Source organism: Beta vulgaris, chromosome 4 (genome assembly GCF_026745355.1).
Source record: "Beta vulgaris subsp. vulgaris cultivar EL10 chromosome 4, EL10.2, whole genome shotgun sequence".
Classification (NCBI taxonomy): domain Eukaryota; kingdom Viridiplantae; phylum Streptophyta; class Magnoliopsida; order Caryophyllales; family Amaranthaceae; genus Beta; species Beta vulgaris.
In genome coordinates this window covers 25,127,691-25,147,399 of record NC_079205.1, presented here as the reverse complement: position 1 = coordinate 25,147,399, position 19,709 = coordinate 25,127,691, and the positions used below count along the sequence as shown (strand labels likewise).

Genomic DNA, 19,709 nt, shown 5'->3' with positions numbered 1-19,709 from the left:
CATGCTCAAGGTGTTTGGGAACCTTGTACTCTTGTTGCTCCCCTTCTACTTCACGTGCCATTAGTAGATATCCTTCATGTTCTTCCTCCAATTCCTTCTCAATTTCTTTAGCACTTACTAACAATGCGCCTTTCTTTGGAGGAGTGGAAGTCAAAGGTTTCAAGGCTGTCCTCTTACCTCCCATAGTAGCAATGCATACATTGGTACAGCCATCATACTTCACATGTCTATCATATTGCCATGGTCGTCACAAAAGGATGTGACAAGCATCCATGTTGCATACATCACATAGAACCTCATCCTTGAACTTGTCAATTTCAAACAAAATCATGGCTTGCTTAGTCACTTTGATGCCATTATCATCACTGAGCCAATTGAGTTTGTAGGGGCGTGGATGGTTTGAAGTAGGCCATTGTAGTTTATCAATAAGAGTGATAGACACTACATTATCACAACTACCATTGTCAATGATCAAATCACATACCCTTTGTTTTACCAAGCAATGAGTGAAAAAGATTTTATCCCTTTGAGTGTGGTCCAAAGGGGCTGGTTGTGTGTGGAGCATACGCCTCACTATGAGTTGTTGTCCCTCATAAACTGGCTCCTCCTCTGAGTCTACTTCATATGCTGCCTCTTCATCATGTTCCTTTTCCCCCTCATGCTCCTCTTCTTCAAAATTGCCCTTGGCATAATCAGCATCAATCTCTTGGATGTCCCTTAATGTCATGACTCTATTATTAGGGCAATCCTTCAATATGTGTCCATAGCCTTTACACTTGAAGCATATGCGCCTCTCTTCAGTGGCTAAAGGTGTAGAAGACTTCCATTTATCCCCCTTAAACTTGTCGAATCTAGTAGGGGTAGTGGAGCTACTTCCTTCCTCTCTCTTGGCGCCACTTTGCTTATCTCCTTACTTCACAAAAGGCTTAAAGGTGGAGGCTTTCTTGGCCTTAACATACTTCTCAGCCCTCATGGCCACTTGTACCACCTCTTCAAAACTCCAATAGGGTTGTAGGTCAACCTTCTTGGCTAGCTTCTTGTCCAAACCAGCAATGAAACGAGCAATTTTATGCTCGGCCTTCTCATCCACATCACATAGCATGTTTATTCTCTCAAACTCCACCACATATTCCTCCACACTTAGAGAATGTTGTTGCAAAACTTGAAGCTTTCTAAACATATCTTGTGTGAAATCAGAAGGGAGGAAACGCTTCTTCATTCTAGTCTTTAGCTTCTCCCATGAACGTAGGCTAGGTTTACCATCCTTGCACCTCTTGTTCCTCAAATTTTCGTACCATAGGCTAACATAACCTATAAGCTTTAGGATAGCTACCTTAAACCTCTTAGCATCATCATAGTCTTTATATGATGTATTTAATCTTCTAAGATCAAATAACAAGTGCGGAAGTTGTGTAATCAAAGTAGTTATGTTCGAACAATTAAAGAAACACGAACTAGGATAGTACTTAGTTTATTCAATGATTCAGGCACAGCCACCACAAGGAATAAAACTAAGGGTTTTGAATGTATAAAGGCAAAGCCACTAACACTCAAGAGGATTGGTATAAAAACTCAAAGTTTAAACTCACGCCAATATTATTAAAATTCTCTATTAAATTTCGAGCTACATACACCTTATTTATACTAGTTTAACATACTAATCCTTATAGGAAACATAAATAAAACCCTAATAGGCTTAGGACAAGTCCCTAAGTCCTATACTCTCTAGACTCCTTGAATCATGTAAAATCTATCGTTTTAAGAACGTAGGCAAAAGCATGATTCCTAAGACAAGTAGAACTAGGAAAGCAATAAAGATATGAGTTCTAACAGAACTAGAACTCTCATGACATGTGCCATGTCACACGCCACCTAGGTTGGTTAGCAAGCATGCCTTTGTAGTCATCCCCATGATGAGTCCTCCATGTACATCAACTGAGCCAAGGTCTATTGACACATTCTTGTTTACAAGAGCTAGTAAACTTGCATCTACTACTTCTGTATCATGCATTTATAGTCCACTTTTAAGATTTACTATTCTTGCTATTTTGCGTATATATATATTTTGGCTTTGCATTCTGATTATATCTAATTGGTGTTATTGACAAACTTCTTTGAACTCTATAATTGCAAGCTGATTCTAACATACTAAGTAGTTGCTAATAGTTTAGAAAAGCAGAATAAAAGTATTGAACTACAAAGGCGCTAACCAAATCAAAGCAAAAACAGTAATACTACATTATCAAATTACTTTTACGAGCAATATAACAGCAATAAAAGCCCATATAAAGCTTCTAAAAACTACAAATAGGTAATCCCTAATCAGCACAAACTGCAGCCAAAGTAGCACCAAATTGCAACCCTCTAGCAATTAAAAATCAGCCCTAAAGTAGCTTTATTTTAGATCTGAATTGCAGCCAAACAAAAGAACTCAACAGCCCTTGTAGCAACCTTATATATGTTCAGAAGAACCACCAAACAGCACACCAAAAATCACCCAAAGTTCTCAAAATGCTTAAAGTTATGTCTTACTAGCCAATATAAGTCAGTCTTTTAAGAATCAATTAAGTAAGCTTATAGATGGTATTAGAGTGGATAAATAATAAATCTTAAACATAAACAGCACCTGATACATAGATGGGATTCAAGAAAGGTACAGGACTATGCGCTGATAGAATTTCGTCACATGGCTTAAAATGCAATTTCCTTGCTATGCAATTTTAGATCTGCTAAACCATAAATTGAAGACAAAAAAATTAAAACATTAGAAACTAAAATATTATGGAAAAAAGGAATTCAAACATAGTGGAATTAGCTCACGAACTCGACTTGAAATTTTAAAAACTAAAAAAAAGGAAAAAACGAATTTATAAAAAGAAGATAAAAGAGGGTAAAATTATGGTTCGAATTAAATTTGGGATATTTTTTGAGAAGAAACCCACAAAATATCAAGACTCACATCACATTTTAGATAAATTTCAACCAAGGAAACTCCAGCTTAGGAATGTCGAATTTCATGAAACTCATACCCTACTTAGCTATAACAATTAGCATAATTAGATCGTTTAATAATTCAAACCAACAAGCATAAATCGGACATGAAAATTTCAAGCTTAATTGAATCATAATCCGAATATAATATTACAAAATACATATTCAAAATTCTAAAACCGAAATCCTAAAAAAGTAGACAAACATTCACATACAAAAATGGAGGAAAGTGGGAAATACATAACTTGAAGCTTTGTTCTCGTTCTTGAATCTTGAAGTATCGTCTTGTCTAGCCTTCATCTTCAACACCTAACAAAACAAAAGGTTGCCAATTAGAACACTAATCGACCAAATGCAGAAAAATGAAGTGAAAATCAAGTTAGAAAATAGAGAGAATTTCGATTTGCTGCTAAATCAAGCCGTCATCTTCGTTCGGAGTGAGAGGGAAAGTGAAGAGGGGTGACGACTGAGGAGAAGATGAGAAGTTATTAGGGTTTGAGGGGGGTAAAAAATAGGGGTTTCTATAATAGAGCTTGGTTTGGTCTTCTAGGGTGTTTTCATCTGTTGGATGAAAGATTGAAGAACTGAGATTTGCTCTTATGAATTTAGGGTTAATTTTTTATTTTATTTTTAGAAGAGTAAATGATAAATGAAGGGCTTAGATTTGGTCTTTCTTTAATAAAGGATTGAGATTTGCTCATTCAAGTAGGAGTCCATCACTAACTCTTTTTAACCAATGAGCATTGAGTTAGACCAAGCACATGGATTGCAATTTTGATTAATGGTTGGATTTTGTCCATTTTGATATTCTCACAAATCAATGGCTATAAACTAATTCTGTCATTTTGATTAAATCGATACTATTTTTATTTGTGAATTCTAAGTTAATCATTCTAGTATTATTGGTTTTTTTTTAACTTTAAAAATTAGTTTATTAACTTATTATTATTATTTTTGACAGGATTATTGACTTATTATTAGGAATTAATATAAATTATAAACTTTAAAATTCAATTAGTTATTAGTATTATTAATTTTAATGAACTTAGTTCATGTCCTAATCCTAAATCATAGGCCTACTATTGTTATAATATTTAATCATTTTTTGATAATGTAATTCTTGAATGGATTATGTGGGTCACTAAGTAGATTAAATTGGTCACTAAAAAGATTAAACTACACATTATATTATAAAAGGTGATGTGTTCTCTTCGTAATACTAAGCTTGTGGACGTTGCCTAATATGAAATTAAAAGTAGGTGGTCTCATACAAGACCAACTCAGTAGATTAGTGATTACTCGCTTACATTATTGACTTTGATCATTGTATACTCGTATAGTTTTGTGTTTATCAACTTTGATCATCATCGACTCCAATTCATCATTATCAATCATCATCACCTTTAATCTTTGACCACTTATGAACTATACTTCTTGTTCTTGAAATATTACTTATACAACTGTTACTAGCTCAATTAAATGTTTTAATTATATTCATTTATGTGAACTACAGTATAACAATATACTTATATTGATGTGTTATTGTATCAATGAGGTGTAAGCCATAGGTTTTTTTGATCGATACTTACAGGCTTTGTATCAATATCTTGTTAATAAGCAATAAGGTTTAGTCAATTAAGATCTTATTAATATGCAAAATGATACAATAATTTAACAAACCTCCCTATTATTGTTGTTGTTGTTGTTAGCCTAGAGACGATTAACTTATATGGAGCATTGTTATGTTGAACCAATCTACTGAGTTATACTGTTCTACATCTATTGCAACTGAATTAGATGTTTTTCGATTCCGAAATGAATTCAACTTGAAGTGATTAACTTAAGTAAATATTGTTATTATCTTGAATTAAACTTAGGATACTGTTGAAGTAGTTGTTTTGAGTTTCAATATGAAGTCAACTTAGAGACAATGAACTTAAATGGAGTACTTTTGTATTGAACCAATCTATTGAGTTACATTATTCTATATTTGTTGCACTGAATGAGATGTTATCGGTTCAAATGAATGCAACTTAAAGATGATTAACTTAAGTAGAGTACTAATTATCTTGAATTAGTTTATCGAATTCATTAATACACTCATTCCACTAACAACATGTTTTAATGTAAGTAAATGTTCTGAGTTTCAATTACTTTACCAACTCTTTGTAAACATTAGGCTCTCCAAGAGTCCAAGTCCGCCCGAAAGACGACTACACCCAAATAAACTCCATCAAAGTTATTCTGAAAGGAAGCTTAAGGCCTTAAGTCAACCCAATCGCACCCGATTTTGCCTTGTTCTAAGAGACGATTCATTCCGACTCAAGTTATTTCGAGTCCCGATTTGTTCCGACCCAAGTTAATACGCCGCCGGTTTAAGGCTTCAGCCGCCCAAGTCCTATTTAGAGTCGATTTCTTCCGACCCAAGTCATTTCGACAACCGATTTATTCCGACCCAAGTTATTCTGAAACCCGATTTATCCCGACCCAAGTCATTTCGATACCGATTTCTTCCGATCCAAGTCATTTCGAAAGCCAATTTATTCCGACCCAAGTCATTCCGAAAGCCGATTTCTTCCGACCCAAGTCATTTCGAAATCCGATTTCTTCCGACCCAAGTCATTTCGAAAGTTGATTTCTTCCAACCCAAGTTATTCCGAAAGCTAATTTGGGTCGACTTCACCTTATTCCATTCCGACCCAAATTCACCCAACCCAGATACCGGTCGATCCAGTCTCAGCCGACCCAGTTCCGAGATCCCCTCACCTAGTTGAACCCGACCCAAGTTCACCCGACCCACCCAGTTCCGACCCATGACACACTCTCACCCAGATTATTCCGACCCAAATCATTCCGATCCAGCTTCGGTCAATCCAAACCCAGCCAGTGACCCAGATTGACGCCTCTACTTGAATGTATCCTCTCAAAATAATGTACATTGCACTTGATTTTGTGCTCCAGATTTTCATGGTACTTTTCATACAAACTCCTGAAATTTTTTAAAAACTTGTCAAGCCTTCACAGATAGAACAATTAAGAAAAGAAGTGACTGATAAGTGGATACAGTCAAGTGCAAAAAGATTCGAACATCATAGTAGGATCAGAAGTAATAATGAACCAAGACAACTCATAACTCAACTCTAAACCTTCATGAGTCAAGGTCACAACTCAACTTACCAATTCATCTTAGATACTCATAAGATTGAGTAATAACCTTATTAGCAACAAAAGCAGCATCAGAATCTTACCAGATTACACCCCCTTGAGTCTTGATAACGACAATAAAGTAAAGAAACACTGCAAGACAACCAATCTATCAGACTTGACAATACATTATATACAGAAATGGTCAAACTAAACTAAGAGTACCAATGTATTAGACTTAGACAATATATTATAGACATGACCTATCATCAGAATCAAACTGTGACATATGATAACTTATCTTGACCCCAGTACCAAAGACTCTTAATCATTTATCCCACTAAGTTAGTGAGTCACAAGATTTCTCAATCCACACTTTCTCTATATTGTCTTTTTTGTAAGAGATCTCTCAAGCCACAAGCATAGCAGTCATGCTTCTTAACATGCACCTTCTCTAAATCTATCTCTATTATATAAGCCAAGGGAGGAGGTGTGGTGTCCTCTTTTGAAGTGACTAAAATACCCTTAATGATCTAATTAATAGAATGAAAAAAATTACAAAAACAAATCATTTAAAAATTCTCATCCCAACTTGCCATTCAAAACAAGTTTAAAATGGTATATGCATCAAATACTTTAATCAAAAATTAAATGGACAAAATATTTATACCTTAAAGATGGCATACATAACGTGCACATGAAAAGTCTGAACATTCACTACCTTTGATACTCTTTAATTCAGTTAAACCAACTCATTATTTTTGTTCATTCTGTTCAATATTCATTCACAAAAAATTAATGTTAACAATCACTCACAACCTTTTTATTTTTTTACATTAGCGAATTAATATATCTAAATTCATCTAACTGTTGAATTTTTCACATTTAAGTTTAATCATAAATAAAGTACGAATGGAGTATCTAATAGAATAACAAATTTTGAAATTAACGCACGCATCGCGTGCATATGAAGGCTAGTAAAATCATATGTTAACTCCTTGCTCCCAGCCTGAAAATACTTCATGAACCAAATTGTAGCAAGAGATGTTATGCCCCCATTATGAGCCAGAAGAAGTGAAGATTATAGTGAAGGCAAGTCCAGTTAAATCTTCTACATCATAAGAAAATGGTTTACATGCCTCATCCTATACCATTAAGAATCCAACAAGTGCTAGTGTCTCAACTATCAATTGTCGTACCTAGCAAATTGCTAGTAACTTTGATGAAAGGGTTTTAACTTACTCAGATGATGGGAGGGGGAATTGTTCTGATCATGAAATAAAAGTATTCATCTAAATGTATAGAAGTTATGATTAGATATCAAGAGTGAGGAGAACAGGCAAGCAGGAGCTAACTAAATAGAATTTTAAAAGTCATCAACATATATTATACATATACCTATGTTACTCGGACTCTTCAATTCGCCTTATGTACCCGCATCAGACCATTAACAGTCCAGCGTGGATATGGACACTTTGAACACTCCAGTGGGTTAAATCATGGAAGATATTCATATAATAGCCAAGTCCAAAACATGAATACATACTCAAGTCCAACATGAGTACCCGAGTCCGAGCACCATACGTCAGGGGCGGATCCAGCGTGGGTTCAGTGGGTTCAACTGAACCCACGTGGATCCGTGAGAAAAACTGAATTTTACCGGAAAGAGAAAACGAGGTTATATATTTAGGCGCTGAATAATATTCACTATGTATGGTGTGGTTCAGTGGTGACGATGTCCGCGTGAAATCATGACCCATGTCTTGGGTATGCTTGATCGCGGGATCAAATCCCAGCACAAGCATGTTTTTTTTTCCTTTCTTTTTCTCTCTTTGTTTTTTTTTTTACTTTGTTAGCATGTTTTTTTTCCCTTTCTTTTTCTCTCTCTTTGTTTTTTTATTACTTTGTTAGCATGTTTTTTTCCCCTTTCTTTTTCTCTCTCTTTGTTTTTTTATTACTTTGTTGGTTCTATTTTCCCAATATTTTCTAATCCTCCAACTTTCCTTCTTTAGAAATTTTCCCCATCCACCTACTACTAGTACATTAACTACTATGAAGGCTTTAAGACTAGTATTAAACTGAAAGTTAGGGATTAAATCATGTATACCAAATTTATTATTCTTGTTGTATATGGATCACATATAGTAAAACAATCTAAGTGAGAGCGTCACGTGGCGTCGTTCCTTGGTTAAGAACACCTTTGAATATATTAGTATAGATAGAAAATGAACTCGTCTAATTTCACCTTTTATCGAATTTCCTTGCTTAAGCAATCAATTATCAATAACATTTATTTATTTGCCAAACTATATTATAAAGACTTTATTATTGTTGAATGATTAATTATTTATTTTAGATTTTATTTTTTTGTTGATTGTTAGTACTATTTTTTTTCTTCGTTTCACGAGTGAGAGTTTTCAGAGTTTATAACACTTGTTTACCTAAAGACAACTTATCAAAATTTATCAATATAAGTTCAAACAAACAGAGTTTTAAATTCATTGGTTGATTATGAAGATTAATATATGTAGTGAGATTATGTCCTTTTCAATACTTAATTTTAAATTATAATAGTTGCAAATACATATTTTTTCATCTCATTGAAAGATTAAAATTGAAAAATAATGTCGACTCAGAATACAATCAACCAGTATAAGTGTCTTTAGCGCTTTTGAATATAAGTATTAAAAATAAAATTTCGCCGCACGCTTCGCATGCAAGTACGACCGGTTTTGGCTCTATGTTTGAACAAGTTCGAACCCACGTGGTCCAATTTCTGAATCCGCCACTGCCATACGTACACATAAATTTTTATGCATTGGGATAACCAATCAATTCAAGTTTGCCACTGACTTTCCATGCACACACTTGAAAATTTACCAAAGGAAGGAAAGGGATAACATACGCAAATAAGCAATCAAAGTTGATCACTGGTAGATGTTTGGCAACTCTATTAGCTGTCGGAAACAAGCAAAAGAAGGAACATGACAGCAGAGCGGCAATAAGCTCCTATACAGAAATATGCAAACTTGCTGTTAGAGGACCTCTTCACATTACATATACGAGTGAGATCTGAAAGTGAAAACAAAAAACAACGCTGTACAGGTGCTAAATTAAATAGACATTTAGAAGTGGGAACAGAATACTACCTTGTATAAGTGTGAAGCGTCCAATGCAAACAATTATCCACGATTATAATATCATTTTTTGTCATACTTGGGACTGAACAATTACCATCACATTGCCTAATTTTTGCCAAGAAACCAACATCTACTGCATGACACTCCACTGGGAGAACATGAATTTCTCAAATTTATCCCTAGCACATTCCCTATTCTACTTGGTAGATTCATTTTCCCATCATGAACAAATTTCACAATTGATGAATGATGACTGACAACTATGATATGATAGAATAATAATATTATGTAGTATTCTAGTTCTGTTAGAATTCTATGTAATTTAGGGTTTTATTTAAGTAAATGTTTAAATGATAAAGGAATCCTATTATGAGTAGGAGTCTAATTCCTTATCATTGAGTCTTAATACTTAGTTTTTGTTTTGCATTAGGCGTGTGATTAAGTAGTAATTATCTTAGGTTTAGGCGTGTGCTTAAGTTATCTTTATTAGGAAGATATCTTTTATCTTTAGGCTTTCCTAGTTCTAGTAGGTTTAGGAAAATCTTGTAATATAAAAAGGATTTTCGGCCATTTGAATAAAGTAGAGAAGTTTTTGAGTTTAACCTATTCCTTGTGGAATTAAAGTTTTAGGAGTGAATCCAAGTTTAAGCAGTGAATGCAAATCCAGTTATTATCACCCTTGGTTAGGAGTTGATAGTTTCATATCATTGAACTTCTTGTGCGTGAGGCATAGGATTTTCGAACTAACTTCTTGAAGTAACATTCAAGATTCATTAAAGAAAACACAAAAAAACTAATCTTTTCATTCAAGAACCTAAGTATAGCCTTCAATTTCACATAAATTGGTGTGGCTGCTGGGATCATAAAGGTGTTTCATTGAAATTGGAAGGTTATAACTCGTGCAAGAAGAAAACCTCCCGTAACAGCCAGTTTTTGAGGTAACTTCGAAAGACTCGTTCTCCCACCTCCGAGCGAATTTTTTGGTAATTCTTGATACTAAATTGGACTACTATTTGTCTAGTTTTCTATCCTAAAATTTCGTAAGGTTTCTAGTTGATTTGATACATATTCGAGACTGATCTTTCGAATTGGTCAGAAATCGGGTTAATCTGGCACAGTGTTGGGAGAATTAAAACTGCAAACTATTGGCTTGGAATTTTGTGATGAAATTTTGGTCGAGTGTTGCAAACACATAGGGCTACCGAGATAAAAAATTTCATAAATTTTCGAGGTGTTTTGATTGCGTTTTCGGGTACATATTTCAGATGTATTTTCTGGGCAGTTTTTTGTCAGTTTGAGAATTATGGACATGAATGTCTCGACTGAGTTCTTAGAGGCTTATAAACGAATTGAAAAGGCTAAGAAAGATATTTATGATATTTTGCATCCCCTAGATACATGGATTCATTGTTTGAAGTGTCAAGGTCTTGGTCACAAAGAATATCAATGCCCTAATGAAGATTAAGTTTCTAAGGAAGAACATGCATTGTTCTTTGCACCCGTGATTGAAGAGGGTAAGTTATCTTTGGATAGTTTCGTTTCTATAGTTCCCTCGTCGGATCAAGCTACCGTCCATCATGAATCTTTTGAATTGTCCCACTCCCCAAGATCCATCCTTTGACATTCAAGACGACTTAAAGATTGCATCTTTGGCTTGTACCACCACCAAAGGTCCGATCTTTGCTGCCCCATGTATGACTAAAGCTCCAAGGAAGCGTTGGGTACCACCATATGACGCTACTCCTATTGATTTTTGTTGTCCGGCGGTAATTCTTGGCAACACACGTCCAATAGAGTTGTGTATTCTACTGCTGTTTTTCATCCGTGAACTTAAATTAATGGATCATGGATTTCGTGCGTGGATGATTGGTTGGCTACGACAAAACTTGAGACAAGTTTTTTTCTACAAGGGGAGTATGATATGATAGAATAATAATATTATGTAGTATTCTAGTTCTGTTAGAATTCTATGTAATTTAGGGTTTTATTTAAGTAAATGTTTAAATGATAAAGGAATCCTATTATGAGTAGGAGTCTAATTCCTTATCATTGAGTCTTAATACTTAGTTTTTGTCTTGCATTAGGCGTGTGATTAAGTAGTAATTATCTTAGGTTTAGGCGTGTGCTTAAGTTATCTTTATTAGGAAGATATCTTTTATCTTTAGGCTTTCCTAGTTCTAGTAGGTTTAGGAAAATCTTGTAATATAAAAAGGATTTTCGGCCATTTGAATAAAGTAGAGAAGTTTTTGAGTTTAACCTATTCCTTGTGGAATTAAAGTTTTAGGAGTGAATCCAAGTTTAAGCAGTGAATGCAAATCCGGTTATTATCACCCTTGGTTAGGAGTTGATAGTTTCATATCATTGAACTTCTTGTGTGTGAGGCATAGGATTTTCGAACTAACTTCTTGAAGTAACATTCAAGATTCATTAAAGAAAACACAAAAAACTAATCTTTTCATTCAAGAACCTAAATATAGCCTTCAATTTCACATTTTAAACAGATACCATCTACTCAAATCTGCTTACCTATATGGCCAATACATTTCTTTTTGCCATGATTAGCATGAACATGAAAGTCAACTATATATAACTCAAGGAAAATAGCATGCCTTCATGATTTTCTCAGCAAAGAGAGGATATGTGCTGGAGAGAATAAAATTCATATTAGATCTTCACATACAATTTACATGTAAATCTCTCAAAATGGAAGAAGTAATTAAGCTTGCCAATTATGCATCATAGTACTTAAGTCTTAACCTCAAAGATGTGAGACATTCTGGACGTAGTGGCACAAAAAGAACCATAAAGAGCACTTGGTCAAAGGCTTAGCAAGATATTTATGGACTATTATTTCGAATTTAGCCTGTCCTCTCTAACTACAAACCTCGATGATGGAAAAGAAAGTCAATACTACGACTTTCTTGTCTTTTATTAATTTCTTCCTCCTCAAAATTAAAAAAGTTATTCTTCACAAATTATAAGAAAACACTATGATTTTTATCATCTCTACCATGATAACAACACAATTATCCCAATAGAGAACCTTTTACATTCTAACCAACATAGGCATGTCAAAGAAACCTGCATGAGACAAGCTCAACAGAGCCATGTTTAAATTGCAATGAGAACAGAGAATATCTAATAACACATTGATTTCAAGGAAAGATGTTAATAACATCTCAGCAACTATGTTATCTGGACTCATATACCCATGTCTGACACGTGTACGTGTCCAAGTGTCTGACTCTGCTATTCTGTAAAAAAAAAAAATCAATGACTTTGGCCCAAAATGAAGTGTACGTGTCCATGTCCGTCTGTCCGAGTGTCAAGGATCACTAACAACTAGCTGATCCACTGTCATAACTGACAACAGTACGAGGTCAAACCTATTGCGATTGGCTTGAATAGTCAAGTAGAGCATTTGAAAAGAAAACAAAGATCTAATTTTGTAGGAGCGATGCTTTAGCATAAAAAATTAGAACCGTTTTTACTTTTTACGATTATAAAATAATCGTAGATACCTGACTGAGGAAAACAATGCCTGGTTGTTGTGGTTCCAACAAGCGAAGACCAGTATCAACCCCAACCATGATTAAGTCTGCATATTGATAATGAGATTCTAGAAGAGCGGGAAACCTCAGAACAAATTAGCCATCAGTGGAACAACTTCCCCAAACCATTTCGCTGCTTCAGCCCTAGACAAAAACTGCATACAACAACCTTAGCTAAGATTTAGGCCAACCCTTTATAGATACTTTACTTGTCTCACACGTAGCACCATAGATTACTCAAAGACAATTTCTGTCCAAAAATAGTAACAACTGGATTATTTATTCAGTCCCTAAATAAATTAAGCATTTGGTTCTCTACATTAACACTTAACAGTCTTACGTTTGCCTTTACCACATATACACAAAGAAGCACCACAAGTAAGCAAGCATTTTAAAATAACATGTGACATACAGATATCTAAACATTTCCCAGATAACCCTCTAGCACAATTATTAATTTTCAAACAACTGAAAATGTGAAATGTCATTCAATTTCCCTTCACAGTGTAAGTGTAAAGGCCTTAAAACCCACAACTGGCGGTCTACAATTTTTACAACTTGCAGCTCAAAACTACAATGATCCTCATCTAACAGAACCAACCAAAATCGCTATTATATATGGCAACACATGAGGGACACCAAAAAATAGAAAAAAAAAAGGAAGCCAACTACCGGCTTTAACCAAACAAAAAAAACAAGATCACCATATCTCTATCATTGTTATATACGAAGAATTTTATATGCTTTTGCACGTCTCGCGTACATAGAAGACTAGTAGTATAATTGTGAAATCAATAGGAAAAAAACCACCTCTTAGAATATTTTTGAGGCCTTTGGCAAGAGCGTAATATTCAAATCTTCTTAGTTTAATTTTGGTATTCGTAATCATAATATACTACTACTAAGGCTATGTTCAGTTCACCTTATTTTTGCTTATTTCAGATCTAATCAGATCAGATCAGAAAAAATAAGTTCAGATCAGATCAGATCAGAAAAAATAAGTTCAGATCAGATCAGATCAGATCAGATCAGACCAGATCAGATCAGATCAGTTCAGATCATATCATGCTTATATTTAAAAACTTATTATTATTAAATATCTTTCACTACATATTAATAAAAATTATAATAATTGAATATTAATAAAGTACTCATTGAGACGAATCAAACAAGACCCCACATGACTATATTTTTTCTTATATATTGAGAAAAATCTAAAAGATTATCTCTAATTGTGAATAGTATCAAGATTCTAAGTGATAAAGATAAAAAAAATACAAGGGGGTATTATTATTTACTAGTACATTTGTTCAAAAGAATTATTATTGTTGTTGTTGTTGTTGTATTTATTAATTATTAATATTGGTAATTATTATTAATCTTGTTGTTACCATTATAAATGTCATTGTTATTATTTATTAAGTTATTTTGTTGTTATTAAATAATAGAAAATTAAAAGTCCGTGTTAAGAACATAAGATTGACGCAAAAATAAGATATGATATCTCAAATTCATGACAACAAAACTACTAAGTTCGGACTACATTTCAAAATAAGCTAAGTGTGAGATACAAATTATAAATTTAGATTCGGTATACCTCTTCCTATCGAATTCCAAATCTCTCTAGCTATTTGAAGTTGCACGATATTTATTTATTTATTGCTCAAGTCATAGTTGTTTGTATATCTTGTTCTATTTTATATGGAAAAAAAAGAGTTCAGTTTGCCGACTTCTCAAGTGTGAAACTTTTTTTTAAGGGAAAGTGTGAAACATTGTTAATCTCTTATAATAAAATAATGACTTGAGTTATATAATTATTTTTAGTAATAATAATAATTATGATTATAATTATTATTGTTGTTCTTATAATAATGATAATAATAATTATTATTATTAATAAAAGTTGTGTAGAAGTTGTAACAGAAATAAAATGATAATAATAGTAACACTATAAAGAAGATCTTATAATGTATTGCATAATAATGATTTACAAAGTAATAATATAATAGTAATAATATATTTTATAAAAGATAAGATCTTGTTGAAAAAATAAGTTCAGATCAGATAAGTTCAGATCAGATCAGATCAGATCAGATCAGATCAGATCAGATCAGATCAGATCAGATCAGAAAATATAAGTTCAGATCAGATCAGATCAGAAAAAATAAGTTCAGATCAGATCAGATCAGATCAGATAAGTTCAGATCAGAAAATTTCAGGTGAACTGAACATAGCCTAAGGCTATGTTCAGTTCACCTTATTTTTGCTTATTTCAGATCTAATCAGATCAGATCAGATCAGATCAGAAAAAATAAGTTCAGATCAGATCAGATCAGAAAAAATAAGTTCAGATCAGATCAGATCAGATCAGATCAGATCAGATCAGATCAGATCAGACCAGATCAGATCAGATCAGATCAGATCAGATCAGTTCAGATCATATCATGCTTATATTTAAAAACTTATTATTATTAAATATCTTTCACTACATATTAATAGGGATGACAGTGGGGCGGGTCAAGTAGGAGACCCGCCTCATCCCCGCCCAATTGGGGCGGGGATGGGTCTAAGTTTGGCGGGGATGGGGCGGGGATGGGGATTAAAATTGTACCCGCAATGGGTGGTGGAGCGGTGTGGATTTTATGTTATACCCGCCCCATCCCCGCCCGCCCCGCCCCGCCCCGCCCCAACCCCTCCCGCCCCTCCCCACCCCCACCCGCCCCGCCCCACCCCGCCTTCTCCACCCCCGCCCCGCATATTTATTATTAAAATTCTATTTATATACATATATTACTAACGTATTTGAAGACACTTTTGAAATGTAATAAAACATTTGCCTTTGTTAATGTATTTTAACTTTTCTTTTACTATATTATATTGTGATTTTGTGAAGTAGACAACTATATGGGCTTATGGTAGATTTTTTGGTGGATTTTTGCGGGATGAAAGTGGGTAAGACGCGGGTACGACGCGGGTGCGGAGGTGGGGCGGGGGTGGGTCTAGAATTCCCCCCCGCAATGGGTGGTGGGGCGGGGATGGGGATGGAATCTTTCCCCGCAATGGGTGGTGGGGCGGGGATGGGGGTGAGAATTTAATGCGGGTGCGGGTGTGGGGGTACCATCCTCCGCACCCGCCCCGCGCAATTGCCATCCCTACATATTAATAAAAATTATAATAATTGAATATTAATAAAGTACTCATTGAGACGAATCAAACAAGACCCCACATGACTATATTTTTTCTTATATATTGAGAAAAATCTAAAAGATTATCTCTTATTGTGAATAGTGTCAAGATTCTAAGTGACAAAGATAAAAAAAATACAAAGGGGTATTATTATTTACTAGTACATTTGTTCAAAAGAATTATTATTATTGTTGTTGTTGTACTTATTAATTATTAATATTGGTAATTATTATTAATCTTTTGTTACCATTATAAATGTCATTGTTATTATTATTTAAGTTATTTTGTTGTTATTAAATAATAGAAAATTAAAAGCCACGTGTTAAGAACATAAGATTGACGCAAAAATAAGAAATATATAAAATATGATATCTCAAATTCATGATAACGAAACTACTATGTTCGGATTACATTTCAAAATAAGCTAAGTGTGAGATACAAATTATAAATTTAGATTCGGTATACCTCTTCCTACCGAATTTCAAATCTCTCTAGCTATTTGAAGTTGCACGATATTTATTTATTTTTTGCTCAAGTCATAGTTGTTTGTATATCTTGTTCTATTTTATATGGAAAAAAAAAGTTCAGTTTGCCGACTTCTCAAGTGTGAAACTTTTTTTTAAGGGAAAGTGTGAAACATTGTATAAGTGCTCTTATAAAATAATGACTTGAGTTATATAATTATTTTTAGTAATAATAATAATTATGATTATAATTATTATTGTTGTTCTTATAATAATGATAATAATAATAATTATTATTAATAATAAAAGTTGTATAAAAGTTGTAATAGAAATAAAATGATAATAATAGTAACACTATAAAGAATATCTTATAATGTATTGCATAATAATGATTTACAAAGTAATAATATAATAGTAATAATATATTTTATAAAAGATAAGATCTTGTTGAAAAAATAAGTTCAGATCAGATCAGATCAGATCAGATCAGAAAAAATAAGTTCAGATCAGATCAGATCAGAAAAAATAAGTTCAGATCAGATCAGATCAGAAAAAATAAGTTCAGATCAGATCAGATCAGATAAGTTCAGATCAGAAAATTTCAGGTGAACTGAACATAGCCTAAATGTCTCAAAAACTGTAAAATTTCAGTCATAAAATATCATATTCTTCCTGACAACACTAGTACTAAAATTCTTATTGAATGTCACAAGAAACTCCTAAATCGGAACTGTCCTTTACATTTTTTAGTTCAGACAATTTTTGGTGGTAAATTCAGCAAAAACGATAGTAAACTTATTACAAAAGGTAGTATATTAATATTGAAAAAAATGGAGTATTTAAAAACTCAACATATGACATGATTATAGGTATATATACTACTTTATTGATTTAAGTATACTACATTTCACTAGATATACTGCTATTCTTGATAATCTGAACAAGAAAAATATAGAACAATTCTGATTTGGGTAAAGCATTGTATCTCACATATATACTTTCTCCCAAATAAATTCAAAAATATCCCCTCTACCTATAAAAAAAACCCTGATCAATTGAAGCATCATAAACACATATGCATGTCAATACAACATTCAACAACAAAAAACGATCAAATTAAGAAAATTTCACAGAAACAAAAAGAGCAATGACACCAGTAGGTAAACTAACTTACATTAAATTCGTGCTTAAAAATTGCTCAAACTTCCACCAAAAATCATAAAAACAATTCACCTCATCGAAGAAGAGGGCGTATCCGTCGGCGGCGGAGTTAGCGAAGGGATGAGAGGAGAGAGAAAGAGAGTTTCTGAGATCAGAAATGGCGAGAAAGAGGACTTCTCCTGAGGCGACTCGGCTGTGACTCGGTCCTTTAGAGAGCGATTTTAGAGCTTCGATTACTTGGTTTGGCCATGAAAGAGTGCATGAATTTAGTTTCAGAGGGAGATATGGAAGAATTGATCTCAAATCTTCTCGATTTTCCATTGTTTTGTCGATTGAATTCTTCAGTCCCCCTTTTTCAGCTTTACTTCTGTAACGGTACCACTACTATATGAATTCGGTTGTAAACAGAATTCTAAACGTGGCCGGCAATTTTCCTCGACGCACCACAATGTGGCTGGTTCGGCGGGAGTAGCTGTTGTATACTTTCAATAATTATTAACTAGTATTTAGGCCCGGAGTCCAGGGTTTTATCTGTACTATAATTTAGGAGTAGTTTTTTTTTTTTTTTTTTTGAGGGGAATAATTTAGGAGTAGTTAAATAAGTCATCTTATACTTATTTAAAAAAGTTATCTCATTTATTATATGGATTTCAAAAGTTTTTCCATCCATGTATCATCATTAATTTTAATTGAAAAAACAATAATGATATGGTGTAGTAATGGTTGAATCTCTTTCTTTCATACTTGAGGTTGTGGGTTCAAATCTTCACGTCAATAATCCTTTAATTTTTTTACTGTGGATAAAATGTTATTGAATGAGGGATGGTGACAAGTGGCACATATATGTTCTTAGGAACGCCTTTTAATATATTAGTAAGTATAGATGGTTATTGTAGTTGTTGACTTCTTTTAACTTGTTGTTAGTTTAAGTGATGAGACTGTTATGATCATAAGTCTCCATTTTCCCTAAAGATGCACTAGTAGAAAAAGGACGATTTGCGCCCCCCCAAGTACGTCACACTACAAGGGGAACGACGCAAAAACCAAATTTGCGTGGTATGCGTACTAGAGTGCGACGCAAAACAACAATGCACAAACACCAGATACGAGCGATGTGCGTCAGACCCTTATGACGTGCGACGCATATGGTCCATATGCGTCGCATATCATGAGGGTATGACGCACATCGCTGCATCCTGGTGAAAAACATTGAAGCACTATCTGCGTTGCTCATATTGAGGGTGCGTTGCAAAAGGCTGATTTGCGTCGGACCCCTAGACCCATCCGACACATATCTCTTGGGCCACATATTATTTTCATCCAATAACGACATTATTTTCGAGCCCTAACATAAACTCAAAACACTGCACTCTCTCTTTCTCTCTCCTGCGACAAAACTCACCCTCGCTCACGCTCGTCGGTGCTCCCTCACTCTTGCCAACGACCTTCACTTCTCCGGCGAATTCTCAACCCCTCTCACTCGATTTTCATTGTTCTCAGATTGCACTCTCACTTGCTCTCTCTCTCATTCGCGGTCCTCACTCTCATTCTCGGTTGTCGCCCACTTCGTCGACGAAACCTTACGGTCGTGTCGCCGCACTCTTATTCTCCCACTTGCCGCACACTCATGCTCCAACACCGGCAATGTATGTAATTTGTTATGTTGTTTTTTAATTTTTTATGTATTAATTTACATTAATCATGCATTCTCTCACTTGGCCACTCATTTACATTGTACTTCAATTGCAGTTTGTCGGTTCACCAAGCTCATGTCGGAGTGCTTGTCTTCGCTGCTCCTTGAGAGCAGAGGTATGTATTATACCTTTTGTTATTTTCTGATTTATGTTAATTTGACCATTAGTTTGGATTTGTGGATTTGTTTTAATTGTCTCTATGATGTTGAATTATGACCAAACCTATATGGGGTGGGGGTCGGTGTAACAATCCAGATTTTTAAGAGTGTTTTAATTATCATTATTATCCAAAATTATATATAATAGATCTTCTTATCATATTTATGTTGGAATATGAAGTTTATATTTTAATTAACGTTATTTTAGTAGTTTATTATT

At 34.1% G+C, this 19,709-nt stretch overlaps 1 pseudogene; it reads right to left on the bottom strand.

Moving 5' to 3' along the window:
• Positions 1–5,835: 5,835 nt before the first annotated feature.
• Positions 5,836–18,148, bottom strand: LOC104907661 (poly(ADP-ribose) glycohydrolase 1-like; annotated as a pseudogene).
• Positions 18,149–19,709: the final 1,561 nt, after the last annotated feature.